This window comes from Castor canadensis, chromosome 7, assembly GCF_047511655.1.
Source record: "Castor canadensis chromosome 7, mCasCan1.hap1v2, whole genome shotgun sequence".
NCBI classification, from domain to species: Eukaryota; Metazoa; Chordata; class Mammalia; order Rodentia; family Castoridae; genus Castor; species Castor canadensis.
This window is the reverse complement of record NC_133392.1, coordinates 148,477,862-148,503,329: the sequence shown is the minus strand read 5'-3', so window position 1 is coordinate 148,503,329 and position 25,468 is coordinate 148,477,862. Positions and strand designations below refer to the sequence as shown.

Here is a 25,468-nt window from a genome sequence, read left to right as displayed (position 1 = left end):
GATAAAGAATCTAATTTTTTATTCTGAAACCTGACAACCATCTGAGAATATATCAGCTACTTTTCCTATAGGTGTCTATACCTGTAGCTATTTTTAACCCTTGAATGGCATCTTTGATTATATTCCAACTGTGTTGGGCAGCTAAGGACTGATTATTTTGGGTAATATATGCATTAGGGGCCAGGGGTACCAGGGGGCAGGTTTCAGTACAATTAGAGGATAAACATCAATAGGGGCATCCTATACAGAAAGAAGACTCATGGTGTCTCTAAAAGAAGCTAAATACCATTACAAAGTAGAAACCAAGAGTGAGTAAAGAACTCTATGAGTGTGAATTATTGAAAGGATGTATCTGGAGCAGTAGAAATGGTCATAATGCCTTTGCTCAAACATAAGGCCCTGGTCAAAGTCATGAGTTTGCCTTTTGTCAGAAGCCTAGAAGGCTTTAGTATCAGAGACCACATGTGTAAGAACCCCTCTTAAAAATCCCTTGACTTTGGTTACTTTTAGAGGTCTGACATAATCGGTTCCATCTAGGTCTGGAGGAAGTTCCTTTAGTTGTATAGTCCTTTTCAACTGTAGTCCTCTTAAACTTTCTCTGAGGAGTTGCCTCTGAAGATTTTGCCAATTTGGCAGTTTAGTCCCTTATCTCCAGGAGTAGCTTTCTCCCACAATGTCAGATTTTGTCCCACGTTGGAGGGGAAGTAGCACACCAAACAGATCAGATGTCAGTGCCAAGGTGTCCTTTCTGGCCAAGTTAAGCAACAAAGAGATTTATTTTTAAAAAATTTATTCTTAAGCTGGGCTTAATTAAGTCTAACTGTCCCAAAGAAGAATACTGATTCTGAAGTGTCAACAGACAAGAGTTATAAAATTTATGAGGAAAATACAAGTGAACCCAATACTTAATATTATGTCTAACAAGGTTGACAGATAAGCACTTGTCAGAGTATTTTCCATGGGCTTGTCTGTGACTGGTCCAGTAGGATCAGAACTGTAATGAGAAAACTTAAAATAACCATGGTTAACAGTTTAGCAATTACAATAACACTCTAATCACCTCTGTTGTATTACTAAACCTCTCTTATTATAATTAGGAACATATACACAAACTTATATTTTAAAAAAAGGGTAAGATACCAGCTTGGTACAGTATCTTTTTAAAATTCTATATTTTATAAAGCTTATATACTTGAACACTAAAAACATCTAACTTATAAAGATCAGTAAATCGCTTCTCGGCCTTTTGGCTAAGATCAAGTGTAGTATCTGTTCTTATCAGTTTGCTATCTGATACGTCCTCTATCCGAGGACAATATATTAAATGGATTTTTGGAACAGGAAGATGGAATAGGGGCTTGCTCCGTCCACTCCACGCATCTACCTGGTATTGCAGTACTTCCAGGAACAGTAACCAAAAAAAAAAAAAAAAAAAAAAAATCAGTAATAACATCATAGTTTAAATCTTGAATTTTTGTTAGTTAAAGTAATAGGCTGACGTATTGACAACACAGTACTTAAAATTGAAACCCTATATTTCACACTAGTTATGGAAAAGCAGTGTCATTAATCTCAAATAGTCCCTGTTTTAATGCTCAATTGCATATCATACATATATAAAAATATTCTATCTGAGACAAACAGATTTCAGGTCTAATGGCAGACCTCTTAGCATTTGTCGTAAACAGCAGAAACCTTAAAAACCTTATTAGATAGAATGTACTGTAGATAAAGAGCTGTAGCTGTTTATTCGAACAAATATACTTTTAACTCTGTAAATGATTTTATAACATTTAGATACATACACAAGGCACTAGTGGTATTAGAACCATTTAAAAGATTTTTTACTTAGTTTCCTCAGGGTTACCAGAAATTTCCTTGTTTTTTGCATCTGGCAAGACATAAATTTAGGCAGGATGCAAAGAACACTAAATAATTTCAAATGGGCTATGAAGAGAGCTTACTTGTTGAATTTAATAAGATTTTTTAAAAATAAAAACTCTTAAGGAAGTTATGTTTACCAACAAACAATAAAACATTAGTAGAACTATCAGCACTGGGAAAGAGGCTGATACCAAAAGCGCCATGTAAAATTAAAATGATAACGATATAAAGGAAGACAATCTGCTGAGTATCAAAAGGAAAAATCTCAATATGAACTCTGCAACCAGTACAGAATTATCTTTCAAATCCAAATCACACCAACGTAAGCTTGGCTGAAAGAAGTTTAGAGTCAATACTGGGGAAAGAGTTTCTCAGTGCAAGAAAACTGAATAGTTTTGGAGCATTGCTACAAGCAGTGTTAGAAAAACTTTTGGGGAAATTAAAGAATAACACATTTTTAAAAGTTAAGATGATTTTAATTATTGTTTAGTGGCATTTTTGTGCCCTAGAATTGGGAAGGGAAGAAAGGCCATGTCGGGTTGTGTGTTGGAACACTGTATTCTCACAAAGGCCACCAAAATTTACACGTATGAAGATTCAAAGAAACTGGCAAACAGACCCACAGTACATGGTCAGACTTCCCTAATGTGGGTCCTTCACTTGCTGCAGAGTGAAGTTGTGGGCAGAAAGCTGAGGATTTTGCGGCTGTGAAGAAAGAACCAGCAGCCACATAGACCATGGGGTTGTAGCCAGCTTGCAAACTGAGAAGAATGGGGGAACAAGTACATTTTCTAAAAAGATAATAATAATAATCCAAGAAGGTTAATGTCTTAAGTGACTAGATACAGAAACAGAGATAAGGGAATAATAAGGAAACCTGATGACTGAGAGCCATGGCTTGGATGTTGACAATAAATCACATCCTAGACTGCTGACGTTAATTAATAGAATGGCTTGGGATACACAGCAGGGTTGTTGGTGACTTTTATGCAGTCCTTGCAACCCAAAAATACCAGACTCAGTCATTGAGAGTTAATGACATACATGATCCAGTATTTTAGGATTAATCACTTTTTGTAGATGCCAATAAAAACTAGAGATTCCATCACCCCATCTGGAGGATGCACATTTGTTTTGCTTTTGGTAAAGGTTTGTAATAACCTTAAAGCACCAAAAATCCCTGACAATTATCTTCATAAAACAAAAACCCAATTTTTTATACATACATCAGTAACTTAAATTTGACCTTAAATTTTAGCCTCACAGAATTCTCTAGCAAACTCTAAACTATAGCCAACTCAATTACACACTTATGAAATTATAAGGTATAAGACCTTAATTTGTGTTTCAAAACAACCTTTACAAAATCCAAATTAGAGGACATTGTTTTTAATAAAATACTCTAGCAATACTAACCTTAAAAGAAGACCCAAGAAGATAAGTAAATTAAACTATCTTTTTTTACAACAGCAATCTACAAGAACACATGGGTTAATAAACATAATTATAAAAGAGTTGACTGTTAATAACACTCATGATAGAACAAAACAGATTAAGATTGTTGTCTACAAATTTTCTTTAATCCTAAGGCAGAGGAGAGTTATTTATACCAGGTTGGGATAAGACCATTAGATAAGTTTTGAGACAACAGCTTTGCATATTAACTTCATAAAACTGGTTTAAGAACCATCTTGAAAAACAACTGCATACACAGAGAGATGTTTTGACCTAGGCATGCCAAAAATGTCTATTAAAGCATGCACAAATGAATTTTAAAAAGTAAAAATTACTTCAGAGACCACAAGTACATTGGGAGGAGACAAAGACATACTCAAGACACACAATGACACACAAAACAATTACATTACTCCTGAGTGCACTCTTACACAAATCATCCGTTTGTCATTATTTAGTAGTAGTAAGTCAGCTAGATTCTTAAGTAGTTTACAAAGAGATCTGTAATAAACATGCTATTTTTTTGTCCAAATCTTGACAGATTAATGAATTTAAAAAACTAAAATATATAAAAATTATATTTAACCACAAGTTGGTCATCATTTTCCTTAAGGGATGACAAGATGGCATCACCCACAAGTCTCCCATCCCTAGGGACTGGCAAGATTGCATTGAACTCATGGTGGCTCCATTATGGAGACAGCATTTCCTGTGACCACACGGTCTCTCCAAACATGATTCTGAAATGGAATATAAAGACATGTCACATGCAACATACACCCCCAAATAGCCATCTGTTATAAGAGTAAAAGACATCTCCCCCTGAGAGGCAGATGTTACTGTCCATAGGAGTTAGTGTTGTAGACATTAAGGCACTTCAGGTAACATTTTGGGGCAAAGAACTGCAAGCATTTAGGAATCCGGGCGAGTAGTCAGTACACTGACTTCCCTCACACTGGCTGTGAAGAGAGAAGAGGAAAAGGAGGGAGGAATCTGCCCTAAGGAGTGGGGGGGACTCCTGAGATCTGAGAGCCATCCCCCTGAGTCATGCATGTGCAGGTGCAAATCCTTTAGATTTGGCTTACAACAGCCATCTCTGTGAGAAAGTGGTAGGGTATCTTCTTGTCTTTGAGTCAAGTGCTGTCCCAAAGGCCCTCTGCAAACCTCTGCATCAGGTTCTTGGATGGAGTGCTGATTCTGAATGCTAACGTAATTTGGTCTCTCCTAATGAGAGACCAAACAATCAAAGCAAACTAAGGTGGGATTTGAACTTATGGCCTCACACTTCCTAAGCAGGTGCTCTATCACTTGAACTGCTCTGCCAGCCCTTGTTATCTTCCCTCAAGAAAAGAGACTTAGAGACTATCTTTAGGATGTGGTAACTAACCCAAAAGCCCCATCAGTGAGGGCCGCCAGTCACTCATTGGTGAACTGGGCTGGTATGAGGCCCATACCACTTGGGGTAAGTGTTTCTGTGACCCTTGCAGGCTGTAGGGACAGGGAAAGCACAAGTGAGAGACAGGACTGGATGCTTGGGAAATAGAGGCACAGCAGGCAAGTGAGTGGTGGGGAAGTTCCCTACAGAGGTGCAGCCCTCCCACTAATACTGGGGAGGAAGACAGGCACAGACTGCTGGAGTTCAAAGGTAAGAGGACTTTGGCTTGAGGCCTGGGTTGGCAACTGCCATGGCCAGTGTCTAGGGCCTCACAGGTGGTCTTGGCCACCCTCTCTGCCTGGTTGGTTGGCAATTGTGCAACCCGTGGCTCTTGCCATACCTGTAGCTCTGTCCTCCCCAGCTGAATGGCTACCTGGGTACAGCAGCTGTGGTAGGCAGAGCCCCAGGCACATGGGCCCTGCATGTCTTGTGCCTGATGTGGGTTTGCTAATGCAGTGCATCCCAGCATCTCCCAGCAGCAAGTTCTGGTCAAGACGCTGGTGTGCATTGGGGAAGGGGTAGCATGATTTAATGTGGTCAGTTCCCCAGGGCATGCATCCCTTAGGCCTTGGAGCAAGCCCGAGGCCTGGTGTGGCACCAGATACCATTCCCAGAGGGGGATGTGGGACTCAGGGACAATCGTCCCAGCATGAGGGTCCCACAACCCTAAAGCCATGGATGGTGCCTGGCTCTAACGTATCGGGTGGAGGGACACAGGGCCAGAGGACGGGGAGGGATGGGTTGGAAGGAAAGAAGTCATAAAAATAACATCTTGAGGTCTCACACTTAACTCCTGGCTGGCTCGTCACATGTTAACAACAATGATGCAGTCTGTGATCAGAAGATTTCCAAATTGTTTGTGTAGCCTATAGTATTTCCTAAAATCAGGTATTGTGATATCTCCAGCTTCATTCTTTTTACTCAAAATTTCTTTGGCTATTTGAGTTTTTTTGTGGATCTACATGAGTTTTAGAAATGTTTGTTCTATTCTATAAAGAATGTGATTGTTGCTGGGTGCCAGTGGCTCACTCCTATAATCCCAGCTACTTAGGAAGGAGAGATCAGGAGGATCATAGTTCGCTGCTAGCTTGTGGAAAAAAGTTCCTGAGACGCTATCTTGAAAAAGACCTATCACAAAAATGGGCTGGTGGAGTGGCTCAAAGTGTACAGTCTGAGTTCAAACCCTAGTATTGCAAAAATAAAATAAAATTAAAAAATTAAAAGGCTATTTGCAGTTTTTCTGGTAGAGAAGCAATTTTTATGGCATGCTGAGATTTTTTATTATTTTCAATGGTTTGACTAAGGAACTTAGAACATTTCCATCACCCTAAACATTTGAAGTCATGCAAACCTAAACATTCACTTCCAGGAAGCATGGCTCCTTGGAGTCTAGGCTGCCGAAGAGCTGCTATAAGGTGCAAACCCATATCTGGAAAGTTTAAATCTTTTCCTTTCGTGGATGAAATACCCTCAGAAAAAATGTTAAATTTCCCTGTTTCCATTTCAATTGGTCAATACTTTAACATACTGGAAAAATCTTAAATTTAAAACAGGCAGAGGAAAGACAACAGAGAGAGAGAGAGAGACAGAGAAAGAGAGAGATAACCCTTTACTTACAGTTTAAGACTCACCCTTCCCCATTGATAGAGAAGAGAACACTCGTGAAAATGGACCATAATATCGTCCACCACAGTCTTGTAGCAGAACCTTCTTTGCATGGCTTAGAATTTGGGGGTTCCATTTTGTTTCCCATGGAAGAAAATCCTCTAAGCTCCGTCAGGGAGTCTTCTGGGATTGGACAAAGGTGTGGCTTTGACAAGTGGACCTGACTTGGCTTGTACTTTTCCTTGGTGGAGGAGGGCCTTTGTGCAAAGCTGTGGCTCTGTCTTTTGTGGCTACTTCTTGTATCAGGCTGGTATGCAGGAGTTCCTCTCCTTGATAACCTTTGTGGATAGCAGATTATGAGAAGCCTATAAGAACTGGACATAAGCAATGCAAGATGCAGCGCAGCTGCTTTTCCTAAGATGTTTATCTGTAGGCTGAGATTGGCACAGCCCTGGCCACAGAAGAGATAAATGCAGAATAGCTGCTTTCCCTAAATTCAGGGAAGCAGGAACCTAGGTTTCTCCTGTTACACTGTCCCGCCCCTCCCTGAAAAATGGTGCTCCACTTCCTTGTTTTCCACTGGGTATAAAAGAATTGCTGAAGAAGGACACAAGGCTTTTACTTTTGGCTTTTGGCTTTTTGAGGGGGAAGGCTTTTTTGATGAAGGGAAATGCTGGAGGGAGATTGCTGAATGGGAAAATGAATTGCTGAAGGGAAAAGGATTGCTAAAGGGGAATTGCTAAAGAGGGGTTGGTAGAAAGTTTACACCAAGAACTTTACACATAGGCTTTAGAAAAGCTAAGCTAAAGAAAAGCTAAAGAGAACATGGGACAGTGCACGTCTGATGGGACAGTGAAAGTCTGAGGGCAAAGACTTTAAGAGAGATGATGCTAAAGAAAAGCTAGGAGAAAACACCACAGGCCAGAGCGAGTCTAAGGAAAGAGATGTTAAAGAACAGAAAAGAAGACTTTAAAAGCAAGGTTTTAAGGAAAGACTTTAGAAGCAAGGTTTTAAAGAATTGTAAAAGAGTAAGTAAGGCATTAAAGAATAATGATAGGTATAAGAAGCAGAGTATATGAAGAGAATAATAGAGAAAAGAAGCAATGAGGGTTGTGCGTATCCACCCAAAGTGCCTAACACACCTGATCCCACTTTCTGTCTGTCTGTCTATCCTGTGTCATTTCTGCATCTCCCGTCGCTGCTCAATTAAGACCCAGTTAGGTTCAGTAATAGCCAGGAGCTAGAGAAAGCTCACTCCAAACCTTATGTGATTGTTCCCTAAATTTAACTTGGCTAGGCCTTGACAAAAACGATTCCATTTTGGTTGGCGGCTTTCTTGGCTCCCAATAACTCAGTAGGAGTGGTGCTGTCCTAGGAGAGCAGTGGCACTCAACAGGACTGGCTGGAGACAGGTCAGTGGTCACATTTGTTATTCCTCCTAATTTTCGAGTCCAAGTGAATGGCACTAGTGTTTCATTTTTCTATTTATTTTTTATTGTTTTATTATTCATATGTGCATACAAGGCTTGGGTCATTTCTCCCCCCTGCCCCCACCCCCTCCCTTACCACCCACTCCACCCCCTCCCTCTCCCCCTCACCCACTAATGTTTCATTTAGATGAGAGGATCAAGGCTTAGGATGGGAGGGGAGGGGAAAACACAACCAGTCTGACTCCAGAGCCTGGACTTGGAACACATATGCTATGCACGCCATTTTGTGCTGTAGGGTGTGTTATCGCGCCACAAGCTTGCACACAAACATGCAAGCAAGGTTTGCTGTTGATTCATTTTATTCAGAAAAGACACAAGGAGCTTGGGTGGGGACAGAAGGGCTCTTCTACTGCACTAGGAAGGAGAGGAGTGATTCCTGGGAAGCTGGTTGGAGTAGGGAGAGAAGGAATTAGAGGAGACTCAACATGGAATGGCAAGGTGTCACAGAAGAGGGCCCCTCAGCAACGGGGTGCCTGCCCATGGCACAGCAGATTGCTATAGAACTGGTACTTCACACTGTAGCTTTCCTTGTTTCGAGCAAAACACTCGGCAGCAGCTTTATCGCATTGGCACAGCTGACTCCTGCAGGAGTCCTGGTTTGCTGAAGAAGAAAATAAACACGGGAAGGGGTGGTTAGTGTTCTAGCGTTTCCTGAAGGATAGGAGACTTAGCCATGGGCTCCAGGTGTTTCTAGTCTGAGACAGTGCCTGGTTCCAGGTATTTCTGGCTGATGTGTTGGGGTGGGGGAGCAGAATTCATACCCTTGAATAGACTAACTCCCTCTGATGACAGCACAAAGACACTAAGCATGGAACTGTCAGAGGTGCTGCTATCTGTCACCACCTCTTCCCTCATCCCCACCCCTGGAGCTGGAGATGGAACCTAGTCCCTTTCACTTCCCAGGCAAGAACTCCTCTCCTTCTTCCTTCTTGATAACAACCTTGCCCGGGGGCAGAGCCCAGCCCAAGGGAGCTGGGATAAATCCTGATTGGTGTAAGCCAACTGTGGTCCTTCCTTTCCCCTTATCGTCAAGTAGGATGTGGCTTTGTTCTGGCCAATGAGCTGCAGGGGAAGAGTGGGGGGGGGCTTCTGGAAAACATTAATTTCCCTCTCAGAAGAGGTGGGCAGTGGAAAAACCTCCATGGAGCTTCGAATGCAGCATCTGTCTTCGTGGCACAAGTGTGGATTCTGCAACATGGCACAGGTGAGAAATGGTGCTGATGGCGTGGGGGTCCCAGCCCCGGCACTGCCCTCTTCCAGGGTTCATATTAGGGCAGAGTCAGGCATCGCCATTAACCATACCACTGTTTGTTGGGCATCTTGGGGCCCAGGATGTAAAGCCTGCTAAAACACCTGCCCCTAGGGAGAGACCACTGTAGCAAGCAATAATCTCTAATCTTAAAGGACTTGGGCTGTGGGTAGAGACCATGCTGTCTCCAGATCCCACTAGGGGAGACTGTCTGGGTAAGACACTTCCAGTGACCACCCATCTCCCTTGTCCCTGCAGCTTCAAGCTTTCACCATAGTTGGTTCCACTTCCTGCCTCTACTTCCCTTTCCATTCAAATCCTGTCTGCTCAGATCAGGCTTTGCCTTACAACATTCCATCAATACCTCCCTCTGAAGTCCTTGTGGCCCTCCTGCCTCTCAGTCCTCATCATGATGGCCATTGTCAACCATCTCCTCCCTCAAGGACCATTGACCTTGTCACTCAAGTCTTCTCTTGGCATTCTGTCCAAACTTCCTGCTTCCTTCCTGGGCTCATAACCACCAAATGTGTGAGCTCACCAAACTGCCCTCAGGCCAGGCCCTCCTTGAGCTGACAGCTCACACATCCAGCTGCATGCTCTCACCCCAGAGCATTCAACCTGCATGTGTACTAGTGAGAACTTCCCCTCCCACAAGCATAGAACTCCTACTTGATGTTTGCCTCATCTGTACCAGTCGCACAGTGTCAGACCACCCAACAGCTCATTAGCCCTGTGCCTCCACCATGGTCATCCCGTTCTACTGATTGTCCCAAATGTGTCCTGACCACAGCTGTTATACCAGGCTGTTTCTCTCTCTTGCTGGCTTTATGGCAGTAAACTGCTCAATGGTCCCCAAAGAAACTTGTCCCTGACCTCTTGCAGCCAGGGTGGCACCTCCTCTCATTCCTTCGCTAAATAACTCCCTATTGCTTTAAGACAAAACCCAGACCCTGATCAGGAAGTCCACGCTTGATCTGCCTGTCCTTGTCCCACCAATATGACTCCTGCATTACCACGGGCCAACATGGATGGTCTGCAGTTCCCTTTGGTCCCTTGTTCATGCCTGTCCTCTTCTGGGGGTGTCCCCAACTCTCTTCTTCCCTGTCTCTGCACAGCCTGTAGGACTCAGTTTAGATGGCACCACTTGCAGGAGCCGTGCTGAGCCTTACTCGGGCTGTGTTAATGGCCCGTCTCTTTGCTTACTTCCTACTGGACTCTTCCACCTGTGTCCTCATTTTCCTAGCCTCCAGCTGAACTGTGAACTTCTCCAGGAACAGTACAATGCCCCATGAGTCACTATTTCTCTGGCACCAGCACAGTGCCTTGTACAGTATCACTCAGCAAATGCATGAGAAACCCCATGGTGTTGCAGGCTCTTTCTTACCAGCACAGACGATTTTGCCCCCTTCGTAGGTAAATGTGTACTTCAAAGATTTCGTGCAGTACCCAAGATTCTTCAGACGGCGGTAGCAACAGTCATGGGTGACACAGCACCTAGTAGGAGGACATCCCTTTGACTCTCTCTTCCCACAGCTCCTGGGGACTGGTGCCCTGTCATCTCACTACTCTTGACCTTGGGCAGAGTCCCAGTGACTCTGGAATAGTCTAGGGAAGAGTTTGCAACCTGCTGACTGCTTTTCCAGCTGGTACCTCCTGGGGAAACTGAGCCAATAAGATACCAGCTGTGTCCTTGCAGATCTCAGTATTGCTGGGGCCAGAGTGAGCAGAGGAAGAGAGAGTGGGATGGTTTCACCGATCTGTTGCATCCTTGGGGGACCCTTTGCCACCCAGGCCACAGTAGCAACCATAGAAGGCATAACTGAGCTCAGCTATTTTTCCTGTCTTCAAATGGATCATCTTGCTGAAATTCTAAAGACTCCCCTGGGCCTGCATTAGGACTGGAAACAAATCGGAAATGGCCTGGTTATGGGGCACCAACCTTGTGGCCTTCCTCTCTGCCTGTCTGCTGTTTTCCCACCCTGATGACATCTCACCCTTCGCACTGTCAGACAGCTGCTGCAATGGCATGGAAAACTGGGAGAAGGGCTGCCTCCCTCCCTCTGATGCTCCTGGGCTCAGGGCTCAGGGTCAGCTCTTACCAAAGGCCATGATCGCCGCCAGCAGCAGCAGGGTCCTCATGCTGATGGTTCTGCCGAGGGGAGAGTGAGGATAGACTGGCCTGTGCTTCTCTCCCAGGTGGTCCAGGTTCTTCCCTAGCCTCTGCTCTGCCACCCAACCCGACCACCCTAGGGCCCACATATGTGCTCTCACACCAGGAAAGAGGGGTCCAGGGGGAGCACCTCTGTCACACACAGAGTGACCTCCAACAATGCACTCTCATGTCACCTCCTGAACCTCCAGCTCTGTGGAATGGTTTCCCTCACCTTCAGTCCCAGACCCACCCAGAGTCCCCACAGGACACAGTAAGGAGACCTCCCATACTCCTCATCTGAATGAGAAGTCTGGGGAGGGTGGAGCCAAGTTCAGCCCTGAAAACCGTGTGGTTTCCGAGATCAGAGTTTGTGACCCTCATTAGCTATTTCATCTTTGTCCCCTGGATTCAGGGCTTGGAAGTTCCATCCATGGAGTCTGATCTCCAATGTTTTCTTCCCAAACTTAATCTGCAGCCCTTCCCAAGCCCATGCTCATTGTACATGTGTGCACATGCTCCCACACGCGCACACACTCCCATAAATATAACTGTGTACACATGATGTAACTCCCCAGAAGTGCACACATTCTCTCGTTCAACACCTTCACAAACCCACACAGCACACGAGCCCACTCACACTCTTGCACATAAGAAACCGCACAGGCGTGCTTAGCTGAGGTGGGTCACACACACATGCACACACACAAGCCCAACACAGCCACCCAGAGGCAGTAAAGGACCCGGGTTTCTGGGTTTTTACCTCTAGAGGTGGTGGCCTTGATGCCTCCAGTGATTCTGTCTTTTCCTGAACTCCAGCTGCCCTTAAATGGCTGTTCCTTCTGCAAAGTGGGAGGTGGTGAAGCACGGAGGTGGGGGCTGGGGTGGGTGTGGCCATTCATGGACTCAAGGAATGGCACGCCCATGTCCCTGGGTAGTTCCTTTTATTCTCTATCCATCAGAGGGAGACCATCTGAGTCTGTTGGTTGCTTTTCCTATGGTGTCTATACCCATAGCTATTTCGAACCTTTGAATGCCTCCTAGTTTGGGCCTGGCCTGTACTGGGCAGCTAAGTGTACATTCAGGGCCAAGTGTCCAGGGGGCAGGTGCCAGTGCAATCCCAGGGTAAGAGTCAGTAGGAGTCAGTCCTGCACAGAAAGAAGACTCACAGTGCCTGGAAACAAAGTCCAATACCATTGCAGAGTAGAAAACGAGACAGGAAACAACTCTGAGTATGAACTATTGAAAGGACATACCTGAAACTTGTAGCAATGGTGATACTGCTTTTCCTTAAACAGAAGGCCCTGACCAAACACGCAAGTTTGCCTTTTGCCAGAAGCCTAGAAGGCTTTAATATCAGAGAGCACATGTGTAAGAACCCTTTTTAAAATCTCTCAGCTTGATTACTTTTAGAGGTCCGGCAAAGTTGACTCTGTCTATCTAAAGACATCCCTCATTTGTGTAGCCCTTTGAAACTGTTTCTCTGAACAGTTGCCTCTACAGATTTGGCCATTTGCCAATTTAGACCTATCACCAGGAGTAGCTTTCTTTTGGAAAGTCAGATTTGTCCCATGTTGGAGGGGAAATAACCCATCAGACAGATCAGAAGTCAGTGCCAATGCAATCTTTCTGGCCAGATTAAGCAACACAGAGATTTATTTAAAAAATGGCTCTTAAGCTAGGCTTAATTAAGTCAAATTGTCTGTCCCATAGAGGATGTACTGACACCTTCAAATTGTTGTAAAGTGCCAACAGACAACAGTTTCAAAGTTTTATGAGGAAAATACAAACAACCCCAATACTTAAGAATGTCTGACTCCGTTGACTCTTAGGTACTTGTTAGAGTCATTTTCCATGGACTTGTCTGTAAATGTCCAGAAGAATGAGAACTGTGACAACAAAACTTAAAATAACCATGGGTAACAGTTTAGCAATTAGCATAACAGTCTAATTACTTCTATTGTATACAGTATGGTAACCTCTCTTATTACAACTGGGAACATATCCACAAACTTGTAAAAAAGGCTAAGACACCAGCATGGCACAGTGTCATTTTACAACTCTATTATAGAATGCTTACATACTTAAAGAAACAAACACACTTCACATACAAAGGAGCCAGTGACAGCATCAGTTTAAACCTTGAGTTTTGGTTAGGTGAGGTAACAGGTTGACGGTACTGATAATACAACAGACAAATAAAAACCCTAAATTTGTCACTAGTTAGGGGAAGGCAGTGCCAGTAATCCCCAAATAATCCCTGTTTTAAGGTATAATTGCATATCATACATACATAAAACAATGTCTATTTATCTGAGACAGACAGATGTCAGGCTAAATGGCCGATCTTTTACCATTTGTCATAAACAGCAGAAACTTCAAAGACCTTATCAAACAGAATGGATAAAAGGGCTTTGCGTTTATCCCTTTGAGTCTTTTGGTAAAAGGCTTATGGCTGTTTACTTCAATACATGCAATTTTACTTCATAAATGTTTTTAAATAACATTTAGATACATGTACTAGGCACTAGCAGAAAAAAAGTATTTTCTCCTGGTTTTTTTTTTTTTCAATCTTGTAAGGGACTAATTTAGTCAGGCTGCAAAGTACAGTGAATAATTTCAAATGGGTTATGAACTGAACTTACTCACTGAGTTTGATGAGACTGTTTAAAAAAAAAACTCTTCGTGAAAATATGTCTACCAACAAATGATGCACAGTTGACACGCACAGGAATTTCAGGTGCTCAGGGCTCTTGAGCCTGCTCTGAGAATGAAAGCACAGACAGACTCTAACAGCAAAGGTCAGAAAGATTTTATTTGTACAGATTTTAGTTGGAGAAAAGAGAACAGAAAGACTGCATATTGGGGAATGCAGGGGGACCTGGAAACCTGTGATCCCATGGATCGAGGTGGGGATTGGGGTTTTATAGCCTATTTTTGCGTCGTGTGAGGGCGGAGATGACTTTCAGATGCAAACAGGCGTTTCCTAGGGAGGTCTCCTTGATCACTTATCACCTTTTGGGACCTCCTGCAGTCCATCCTTTAGTCCTTCACAAACAGGTGGAGCTATTGTACACTGGACAGAGTCAGACTGACACCAAAAGCAACGTGCAACTTAAACAGACAACAATATAAAGGGAGACAATCTGCTGAGTGTTTAAAGGAAAACATCTCAATTTGAACTCTGCAAGCAGTATAGAATTAATTCCAAGTTACACTAAGGTAAGCTTAGTTGATGGAAGCTAGGAGACAATACTGGGGTTCCTCGGTGCAAGAAAACTGCGTAGTGTTTTGGAGCAACTGGTCCAAGCAGTGTTAGAAATTCCCTTGGGTGAACTGAGGAACAGGGTGCACTTATATTTTGCTTTTGGTAAATTTTGTATTACTGTATACAACCAAAAATCCCTGACAGTTATCTTGATAAAACAAAAACCCACTTTTAGACACGTGTTAGTACATTAAAATTTTACCTTAAATTTTAGCCTCAGAGAAATTTCAAGGCAAGCTTTAAATTATAGCCAACTCAATATAAACTTATGAGGTTTAAGACCATAATTTGTATCTTGAAACAACCTCTGCACAAACCCAAATTTAGATAATATTGATTCTAATGAAATACTTTCAGCAACCTTATAACTTAAAATAAGATGCAGGAAGAAAAGTAATTTAAACTATCCTTTTACAACAGCAATCTACAAGATCACATGGGTTCAAAAACCTAATTATAAAAGAGAGTTGAATGCAATCACACTCACAATACAATGAAACAGATTAAGATTATCATCCATAAATTATCCTTTGTCCTAAGGCAGAGGATAGTTAGGCCTTGTTGGGGTAAGAATTTCAGATAACTTTTGAGACAACTGTTTTACACGTTACCTTTATATAAAGACATCTACATACATGAGAGAAGTTCTGACCTAGGCATGCCAAAATGATCAATTTAAGCACCCATATATGAGCTCAAAAGAGTAAGCATTAATTTAGTGGCCACAAGTACATTGATAGGAGACAAAGACATACACACAATAAACACAATGACACACTAAACAAATACATTAATTCAGGGTGCCATCTTAAGCAAATCATCCCTTTGTCATTATTTTTAGTAGCACATAAGTCAGCTGTATTGTTAAGGTGTTTACAGCAGATCTTTAATATTTTATTAAACACCCAATTTTTTTTCAATCCTTGGCAAATTAATGTATTAAAAAAACAACACAAAAAAAGCTATATTAATTTAGAGAATTTTAACCACAGGTTGGTTATCATTTTCCTTAGGGGATGATAAGATGGCATCATCCATGAGTCTCTAGGGACTCTTCCCTAGGGACTGGCACAATGGCACTCAACTCGAGGTGGATCCAGCGTGGTGGCATTTTTTCCTATGACCACATGGCCTCTCCAAGGAGGCTCTCAAATATAACAGAAAGACATGTTACATGCAACATACAGGCCCGAAATAGCAATCAGTTATAGGATAAAAGACATCTCCCCCTGAGAGACAGGTTTTACTGCCCTTATGAGTTAGTGTGGTGGGCATTAAGGCACTTCAAGTCAACCTTTTATTTTTAATGTTACTAGGGTCAAAGTGTTTGCAGTATTTAAGGACACAGCCAAGTGGGGAATATGTTGGATTCTCCCATGCTGGCTTGTGAGGAGAGAAGGGAAAAGGAGAAGGGAACCTGCCCTAAGGAGTGAAGGGGTACTCCTGAGATTCAAGAGGCATCCCCCTGAATCAAGGACGTCCCAAGAGCAAATAGTTTAGACTTGGTTTACAACCAACATCTCCTTCTCTGCCAGCAAGTGATAGGGTACCTTATTTGTCGTCAAATAAAGCATCCTCCAAAGGGAAATTTCTACACCCTGCATGAGGGATCATGGATGGAGTGCTGATTCTGAATGCTAATCCAATTATTATCCTAATGAAGAGACCAAACAATCAATGCAAGCTAAGGTGGGATTTGAACTCATGGCTTCACACTTGCTAGGCACGTGCTCTACCATTTGAGTCACTCTGCCAGCCCTTGTTAGCTTCCCTAAAGAAAGCTGTCTTTAGGATTTGGTAACTAACCCCACTAGCCCCATCAGCAAAGAGTGTCAGATGCTCATCAGCAGGCTGAGGTGTGTCCATGGGATGGGGGAATGTGATCTCAGGGTGAGACTTTCTTTGACCCCAAATGCCACAGGAATAGGGAAACTGAGAGTGAGAGTCTGGACCAGGTGCCCACAGTAAATAGAGGCACATTCAGTAAGCAACCAGTGGTGGTGAAGGTTCCCCAAAGAAGAGTGAAAGAGGGAAGAGGAGGAAGACAGGCACGAACACCGAGCAGTCCTCAAGAAAGCAGGGCACAGCCTGGGATGTAGGCTGCTCTGGCTGGCACTTAGGGCCTTGTGCCTCTCTACCTGGGACACGTAGCAAACATGCACTGTGGCACTTGCCACCCCTGTAAAACTGATCTCCCTGCCTGCACATCCACTGGGATGAGACAGCAGCATCAGCAAGCAGACTTTTGTGTTCATTGGCCCCTCACACCTTGTGCCAGATAGGGTGGGCTTATACAGTGCATCCCTCATCTCCCACCAGCATGTTCTGGGCAAGATAGTCGTGCACTTGGAGAGTCCCACACATTGGGGAAGGCTACTCAGCTTAAGGGGGTCCATCCCCAGGGACATGAGTCCCCAGGGTCTCACTGGAAGCCAGAGCCCAGGCAGTCCCAGATGCCTTTTCTAAAAGGACTTGTGGGACTCAGGGACCACTGTCCCAAGGTGAGGGTCCTGCGACACCCATGCGGTGTGTGATGCTTAGCACCAAAGTATTGGCTGGAGGAGCACAGAGCAATGGACTGGAAGAAAAGAAATCAGTAAAAGTAACATCTTGCTGGGCACTGGTGACTCATGCCTACTGTGGAGGCAGAGATCAGAGGATCTCAGTTCAATGCCAGCTCACACAAGTAGTTTGCAAGACTGTATCTCTAAAAAACCCTTCACAAAAAAGGTGGTGTGGCTCAAGGTGAAGGCTTTGAGTTCAATCTCTACTATCAAAAAAAAAAAAAAAGTAACACCTTGACATCTTACACTTTAACTCCTGGGTGGCTCACCACATATTAACAGCAATGGTGTTGTCTGTGATCAGAAGATTTCCAATTTATTAAAAGTTAGGGAGGGGAACTACAAAAGGGGCACAATGGGATCTGGTGAAAGCTGGGAAGCAGAGAGCGTGCCTTTTTCTTTTCCAGGTCCTTTTAAAACTTATGCTAACCTATGGCAAGGGAAGAACATGTTTCCTAACCAAAAATTGATGAGTGGAGTAGGGCATGGGTGGTCCATGAGCCAGGTGGATGTGGTTTTTAGTTTCCCTGAGCTAAGATGTGAATAACCTACACACATCTTCAATGTCAAGAAGGCTCAGAGAAAGAGAAGAAATACAACCTGAAATTCAGTAGTAAGTGATTTATTTTCTAAGAGTCCCGTTGTCTGAATTTATGTCCAGACAATAATTCAAGACAAGATTGCTCCTGGAGTTCAAGGTTGCTCATGGATCTCATTCATCAGCAGAGACAGATGGCCCTATTTCCTCATGATTTAGATCCTGAAGGTTTCTATCCTGGAAGAGGTAAATCTGGTTGGGAAGGCATGACCCAAACATGGACATAGATAATAAGAGCATCAGAAGGGGCCCTGCCAGGTGTAGCAGCCAGAAAAGAATCTAATTTTTTGTTTGAAACCTGACAACCATCTGAGAATATATCAGTTACTTTTCCTATAGGTGTCTATACCTGTAGCTATTTTTAACCCTTGAATGGCATCTTTGATTGGACTCCAACTGTATTGGGCAGCTAAGGACTGATTATTTTGGGTAATATATACATCAGGGGCCAGGGGTACCAGGGGGCAGGTTCCAGTATAATTACAGGGTAAAATCAAAGGCACATCCTGGATAGGAAGAAGACTCATGGTGTCTCTAAAAGAAGTTAAATACTATTACAAAGTAGAAACCAAGAGTGAGTAAAGAACTCTATGAGTGTGAATTATTGAAAGGATGTATCTGGAGCAGTAGAAATGGTCCTAATGCCTTTGCTCAAACACAAGGCCCTGGTCAAAGTCATGAGTTTGCCTTTTGTTAGAAATCTAGAAGGCTTTAATATCATACAGCATATGTGTAAGAACCCCTTTTAGAATCTCTTGACTTGGCTGGTGCAGTGGCTCAAGTGGTAGAGTACCTGCCTAGCAAGCATGAATCCCTGAGTTCAAACCACTTACCACCAAAAAAAAAAAGAAAAAAAAAGTCTTGACTTTGGTTACTTTTAGAGGTCTGACATAATCGGTTCCATCTAGGTCTGGAGGAAGTTCCTTTAGTTGTATAGTCCTTTTCAACTGCAGTCCTCTTAAACTTTCTCTGAAGAGTTGCCTCTGAAGATTTTGCCAATTTGGCAGTTTAGTCCTTTATCTCCAGGAGTAGCTTTCTCCCACAATGTCAGATTTTGTCCCACGTTGGAGGGGAAGAAGCACATCAGACAGATCAGATGTCAGTGCCAAGGTGTCCTTTCTGGCCAAGTTAAGCAACAAAGAGATTTATTTTTTAAAAACAGCTCTTAAGCTGGGCTTAATTAAGTAACTGTCCCATAGAGGATGTACTGATTCTAAAGTGTCAAAGGAGAAGAGTTAAAGTTTTATGAGGAAAAGACAAACGAACCCAATACTTAAAATTATGTCTAACAAGGTTGACAGGTAAACATTTGTCAGAGTATTTTCCATGGGCTTGTCTGTGAATGTTCCACTAGGATCAGAACTGTAATGAGAAAATTTAAAATAACCATGGTTAACAGTTTAGCAATTACAATAACACTCTAATCACCTCTGTTGTATTACTAAACCTCTCTTATTACAATTGTGAAGATATGCACAAACTTATTAAAAATAAAAGCGAAGATACCGACTTGGTACAGCATCTTTTTGAAATTCTATATTTTATAAAGCTTATATACTTGAATTCTAAATACATCTAACATATAAAGGATCCAGTAATAACATCACAGTTTAAATCTTGAATTTTGGTGAGTTAAAGTAACAGGTTAACAGTATCAACAATATAGTACTTGCAATTGAAAACCCTAATTTCCTTCTAGTTAGATGAAAGCAGTGCCATTTATCCCAAAGAGTCCAGTTTTAATGCTCAATTGCATATCATACATATATAAAAAATGTTCTTCTATCTGAAACAGACAGATTTCAGACCTAAAAGCAGACCTTTTAGCATTTGTCATAAACAGCAGAAACCTCAAAAACCTTATTAGATAGAATGTATTGTAGATAGAGCTGTAGCTGTTTATTCACACAAATACACTTTTAACTCTGTAAATGATTTTATAACATTTAGATACACATACAAGGCACTAGTGGTATTAGAACCATTTAAAAGAATTATTAGTTTCCTCAGTGTTATCAGAAAAATACTTTGGTTTCTGCATCTGGCAAGACATAAATTTAGGCAGGATGCAAAGAACACTAAATAATTTCAAATGGGCTATGAAGAGAGCTTACTTGTTGAATTTAATAAGATTTTTTAAAAATAAAAACTCTTAAGGAAGTTATGTTTACCAACAAACAATAAAACATTAGTAGAACTATCAACACTAGGAAAGAGGCTGATACCAAAAGTGCCATGTAAAATTTAAATGATAACAATATAAAGGAAGACAATCTGCTGAGTATCAAAAGGAAAAATCTCAATATGAACTCTGCAACCGGTACAGAATTATCTTTCAAATCCAAATCACACCAACATAAGCTTGGCTGAGAGAAGTTTGGAGTTAATACTAGGGAAAGAGTTTCTTAGTGCAAGAAAACTGAATAGTTTTGGAGCATTGCTACAAGCAGTGTTAGAACATCCTTTTGGGGAAATTAAAGAATAATACATTTTTAAAAGTTAAGGTGATTTTAATTATTGTTTAATGGCATTTTGTGCCCTAGAATTGGGAAGGGAAGTAAGGCCATGTCGGGTTGTGTGTTGGAACACTGTATTCTTACAAAGGCCACCAAAATTTACACGTATGAAGACTCAAAGAAACTGGCAAACAGACCCACAGTACATGGTCAGACTTCCCTAACGTGGGTCCTTCACTTGCTGCAGAGTGAAGTTGTGGGCAGAAAGCTGAGGATTTTGCGGCTGTGAAGAAAGAACCAGCAGCCACATAGACCATGGGGTTGTAGCCAGCTTGCAAACTGAGAAGAATGGGGGAACAAGTACATTTTCTAAAAAGATGATAATAATAATCCAAGAAGGTTAATGTCTTAAGTGACTAGATACAGAAACAGAGATAAGGGAATAATAAGGAAACCTGATGACTGAGAGCCATGGCTTGGATGTTGACAATAAATCACATCCTAGACTGCTGACGTTAATTAACAGAATGGCTTGGGATACACAGCAGGGTTGTTGCTGACTTTCATGCAGTCCTTGCAACCCAAAAATATCAGGCTCAGTCATTGAGAGTTAATGACATACATGATCCAGTATTTTAGGATTAATCATTTTTCTGTAGACCCCAATAAAAAATCATCCCATCTGGAGGATACACATTTGTTTTGCTTTTGGTAAAGGTTTGTAATAGCTTAAAGAACCAAAAATCGTTGACCGTTATCTTGATTAAGCAAAAATCTATTTTTATACATACACCAGTACCTTAAATTAGACCTTAAATTTTAGCCTCAGAGACTTCTCTAGCAAACTCTAAACTAAAGCCAACTCAATCATACACTTATGAAATTATAAGGTATAGAGCTTAATTTGTATTTCAAAGCAACCTTTACAAAATCCAAGTTTAACGGACATTGTTTTTAGTAAAATACTCTAGCAACATTAACCTTAAAAGAAGACCCAGAAAGAAAAGTAAATTAAACTATCCCTTTTTACAATAGCAATCTACAAGAACACATGGGTTAATAAACATAATTATTAAAGAGTTGACCCTAAATTACACTCATGATCAAACAAAACAGATTAAGATTGTTGTCCACAAATTTTCTTTAGTCCTAAGGCAGAGGAGAGTTATTTATACCTGGCTGGGATAAGACCATTAGATAACTTTTGTGACAACAGCTGTGTACGTTAACTTCATAAAAGTAGTTTCAAACCATCCTAAAAAATAACTGCATACACACAGAGAGATGTTTTGATCTAGGTGTGCCAAAAATGTCCATTTAAGCATGGACAAATGAGCTCAAAGAGTAAAAATTAATTCAGGGACCACAAGTATGGTGGTAGGAGACAAAGACATACACAATACACATAATGACACACAAAACAATTCCATTAATTTGAGTGCACTCTTACACAAATCATCCCTTTGTCATTATTTTTAGTAGTGGATAAGTCAGGTAGATTGTTAAGCAGTTTACAAGGGATTTTTAACAAACATGCTATTTTTTGTCTAGTCCTTGGGAGATTAATGTATTTAAAAAACACATATAAAGTTATATTAACTTAGAGAATTTTAGCCACAAGTTGGTCATCATTTTCCTTAAGGGATGACAAGATGGCATCACCCACGAGTCTCCCATCCCTAGGGACTGGCAAGATTGCATTGAACTCATGGTGGCTCCATTATGGAGACAGCATTTCCTGTGACCACACGGTCTCTCCAAACGTGATTCTGAAATGGAATATAAAGACATGTCACATGCAACATACACCCCCAAATAGCCATCTGTTATAAGAGTAAAAGACATCTCCCCCTGAGAGGCAGATGTTACTGTCCATAGGAGTTAGTGTTGTAGACATTAAGGCACTTCAGGTAACATTTTGGGGCAAAGAACTGCAAGCATTTAGGAATCCGGGCGAGTAGTCAGTACACTGACTTCCCTCACACTGGCTGTGAAGAGAGAAGAGGAAAAGGAGGGAGGAATCTGCCCTAAGGAGTGGGGGGGACTCCTGAGATCTGAGAGCCATCCCCCTGAGTCATGCATGTGCAGGTGCAAATCCTTTAGATTTGGCTTACAACAGCCATCTCTGTGAGAAAGTGGTAGGGTATCTTCTTGTCTTTGAGTCAAGTGCTGTCCCAAAGGCCCTCTGCAAACCTCTGCATCAGGTTCTTGGATGGAGTGCTGATTCTGAATGCTAACGTAATTATTATCCTAATGAGAGACCAAACAATCAAAGCAAACTAAGGTGGGATTTGAACTTATGGCCTCACACTTCCTAAGCAGGTGCTCTATCACTTGAACTGCTCTGCCAGCCCTTGTTATCTTCCCTCAAGAAAGGAGACTTAGAGACTATCTTTAGGATGTGATAACTAACCCAAAAGCCCCATCAGTGAGGGCCGCCAGTCACTTATTGGTGAACTGGGCTGGTATGAGGCCCATACCACTTGGGGTAGGTGTTTCTGTGACCCTTGCAGGCTGTAGGGACAGGGAAAGCACAAGTGAGAGACAGGACTGGATGCTTGGGAAATAGAGGCACAGCAGGCAAGTGAGTGGTGGGGAAGTTCCCTACAGAGGTGCAGCCCTCCCACTAATACTGGGGAGGAAGACAGGCACAGACTGCTGGAGTTCAAAGGTAAGAGGACTTTGGCTTGAGGCCTGGGTTGGCAACTGCCATGGCCAGTGTCTAGGGCCTCACAGGTGGTCCTGGCCACCCTCTCTGCTTGGGCTAGTTGGCAATCGTGCAACCCGTGGCTCTTGCCATACCTGTGGCTCTGTCCTCCCCAGCTGAATGGCTACCTGGGTACAGCAGCTGTGGTAGGCAGAGCCCCAGGCACATGGGCCCTGCATGTCTTGTGCCTGATGTGGGTTTGCTAATGCAGTGCATCCCAGCATCTCCCAGCAGCAAGTTCTGGTCAAGGTCTTGGTGTGGCACCAGATACCATTCCCAGAGGGGGATGTGGGACTCAGTGACAATCATCCCAGCATGAGGGTCCCACGACCCTAAAGCCATGGATGGTGCCTGGCTCTAACGTATCGGGTGGAGGGACACAGGGCCAGAGGACGGGGAGGGATGGGTTGGAAGGAAAGAAGTCAATAAAAATAACATCTTGAGGTCTCACACTTTAACTCCTGGCTGGCTCGCCACATGTTAACAACAATGATGCAGTCTGTGATCAGATTTCCTAATTCTTTGTGTCCCACATGAAAAATTTCATGGAAGGGCACAAGGGTGTAAAGGAGTTTATTAAAAGTTAGGGAAGGGAATTGTTAAAGGGTCATGCATGGTAGGACCAGGTGGAAGCTGGGAACCAGGGAGTTTTTTTTTCTTCCCTTCTCTCCATGTGCTTTTAAATCTTATGCTAATCTATGCGAAGGAAAAAATCTGGTGATTCTTAACTGATAATTGATGAGTGGGTAGGGGCATGGGTGGTCCCTGGTTCAGGTGAGGTGGTTTTAATTGTCCTTTAGGTGAGGGGTGAATAACCTTCACACGTTTGCAACTGAAAAGAAGGCTCAGGGAAAGAGTGGAATGATCAATCTGAAACACAGTTAGTCATAATGTTTATAAGAGTCCCAAAATTTTCCTAATTCTAGGCTGCCTCACCTTATTTGCATAATGGATTGCCATCACTAGTGACCTGAGGGACAGAGCCTTGCTAAAATCTTTAATCCACTGAGTTGATGTTGGTACAGGCTGAGAGACAGGGGATTGTTTCAGTGTTCTGCATGTGGACATCAGTTTCCCTCCCACGATCGCTGTCATTTCTCAACGTATGCTTTTGTCACCCTTGTTGAGAATCCTTGGCTACAGATGTGTGGTTTATTTCTTGGACCTCTATGCTGTTTCAGCAGTCTATATGTCTACTGTCATGCCAGTACCATCTGTTTTGGCTATGCTAGCCTATAGTATTTCTTAAAATCAGGTATTGTGATATCTCCAGCTTTGTTCTTTTTGCTCAAAATTGCTTTGGCTATTTGAGGGTTTTAGTGCTTCAATATGACTTTAAGAATTATTTGTTCTAGTTCTGTAAAGAATGTGATTTCTGCTGGGTGCCAGTGGCTCACTCCTGTAATTCCAGCTACTTATGAGGCAGAGATCAGGAGGATCACCGTTTGCTGCCAGCTGGCGGGGTGGGGGGGGTAAAGTTCGTGAGACCCTATCTTGAAAAAACCTATCACAAAAATGGGCTGGTGGAGTGGCTCAAAGTGTACACTCTGAGTTCAAACCCCAGTATTCCAAAAATAAATTTAAATTAAAAAATTAAGAGGTTATTTGCAGTTTTTCTTTTTCCTGACTCACTTGGTAGAGAAGCAATTTTTATGGCATGCTGAAATTTTTTATTACTGCTTAAGGTTTTTGACTAAGGCATAAAGATGGTTTAAAAGATCAGAACATTTCCATCACGCTAAGCGTTTGAAGTCACGCAAACCTAAACGTTCACTTCCAGGAAGTGTGACTTCATGGAGTCTAGGCTGCCGAAGAGCTGCTGTAAGCTGCAAACCCACTATCTGGAAAGTTTAAATCTTTTCCTCTCGTGGATGAAATACCTTCAGAAAAAATGTTCAAGGGGACTTTTCCCTGTTTCCATTTCAATTGCTCAATATCTTAACATACTGGAAAGTCTTAAATTTAAACCAGGCAGAGGAAAGACAACGGAGAAGGAGAGAGCTAACCCCTATACTTACAGTTTAACACTCACCCTTCCCCATTGATAGAGAAGAGAACACTCGTGAAAATGGACCATAATATCGTCCACCACAGTCTTGTAGCAGAACCTTCTTTGCATGGCTTAGAATTTTGGGGTTCCATTTTGTTTCCCATGGATTGAATTTACCTAAGCTCCATCAGGGAGTCTTCTGGGATTGGACAAAGGTGTGGCTTTGACAAGTGGACCTGACTTGACTTGTACTTTTCCTTGGTGGAGGAGGGCCTTTGTGCAAAGCTGTGGTTCTGACTTCTGTGACTACTTCTTGTATCAGGCTGGTATGCAGGAGATCCTCCCCTTCATAACCTGATGCAATTTTTTCCCTAAATTTAACTTGGCTAGGCCTTGATAAAAGCAATTCCATTTTGGTTGGCAGCTTTCATGGCTCCCAATAGCTCAGTAGGAGTGGTGCTGTCCTAGGAGAGCGGTGGCACTCAACAGGACTGGCTGGAGACAGGTCAGTGGTCACATTTGTTATTCCTCCTAATTGTCGAGTCCAAGTGAACGGCACTAGTGTTTCATTTAGATGAGAGGATCAAGGCTTAGGATGGGAGGGGAGGGGAGAACACA

The 25,468-nt window shown here is 42.5% G+C and overlaps 2 long non-coding RNA genes and 1 other non-coding gene across 3 annotated transcripts; 1 reads left to right on the top strand and 2 right to left on the bottom strand.

Moving 5' to 3' along the window:
* Nucleotides 1–1,230: 1,230 nt before the first annotated feature.
* LOC141425092 (U2 spliceosomal RNA) lies at nucleotides 1,231–1,419 on the top strand. Its single transcript, XR_012450197.1, has one exon. It is a non-coding gene; the product is annotated as a U2 spliceosomal RNA (small nuclear RNA).
* A 6,731-nt stretch (nucleotides 1,420–8,150) lies between these two features.
* Nucleotides 8,151–10,613, bottom strand: LOC141410426 (uncharacterized). The gene is made up of 2 exons (XR_012449549.1): nucleotides 10,503–10,613; nucleotides 8,151–8,470 (listed from the first exon to the last, which is right to left on the bottom strand). It is a non-coding gene; the product is annotated as an uncharacterized lncRNA (long non-coding RNA).
* A 283-nt stretch (nucleotides 10,614–10,896) lies between these two features.
* Nucleotides 10,897–12,106, bottom strand: LOC109698877 (uncharacterized). The gene is made up of 3 exons (XR_012449548.1): nucleotides 12,031–12,106; nucleotides 11,218–11,267; nucleotides 10,897–11,016 (listed from the first exon to the last, which is right to left on the bottom strand). It is a non-coding gene; the product is annotated as an uncharacterized lncRNA (long non-coding RNA).
* Between the last annotated feature and the right edge of the window lie 13,362 nt (nucleotides 12,107–25,468).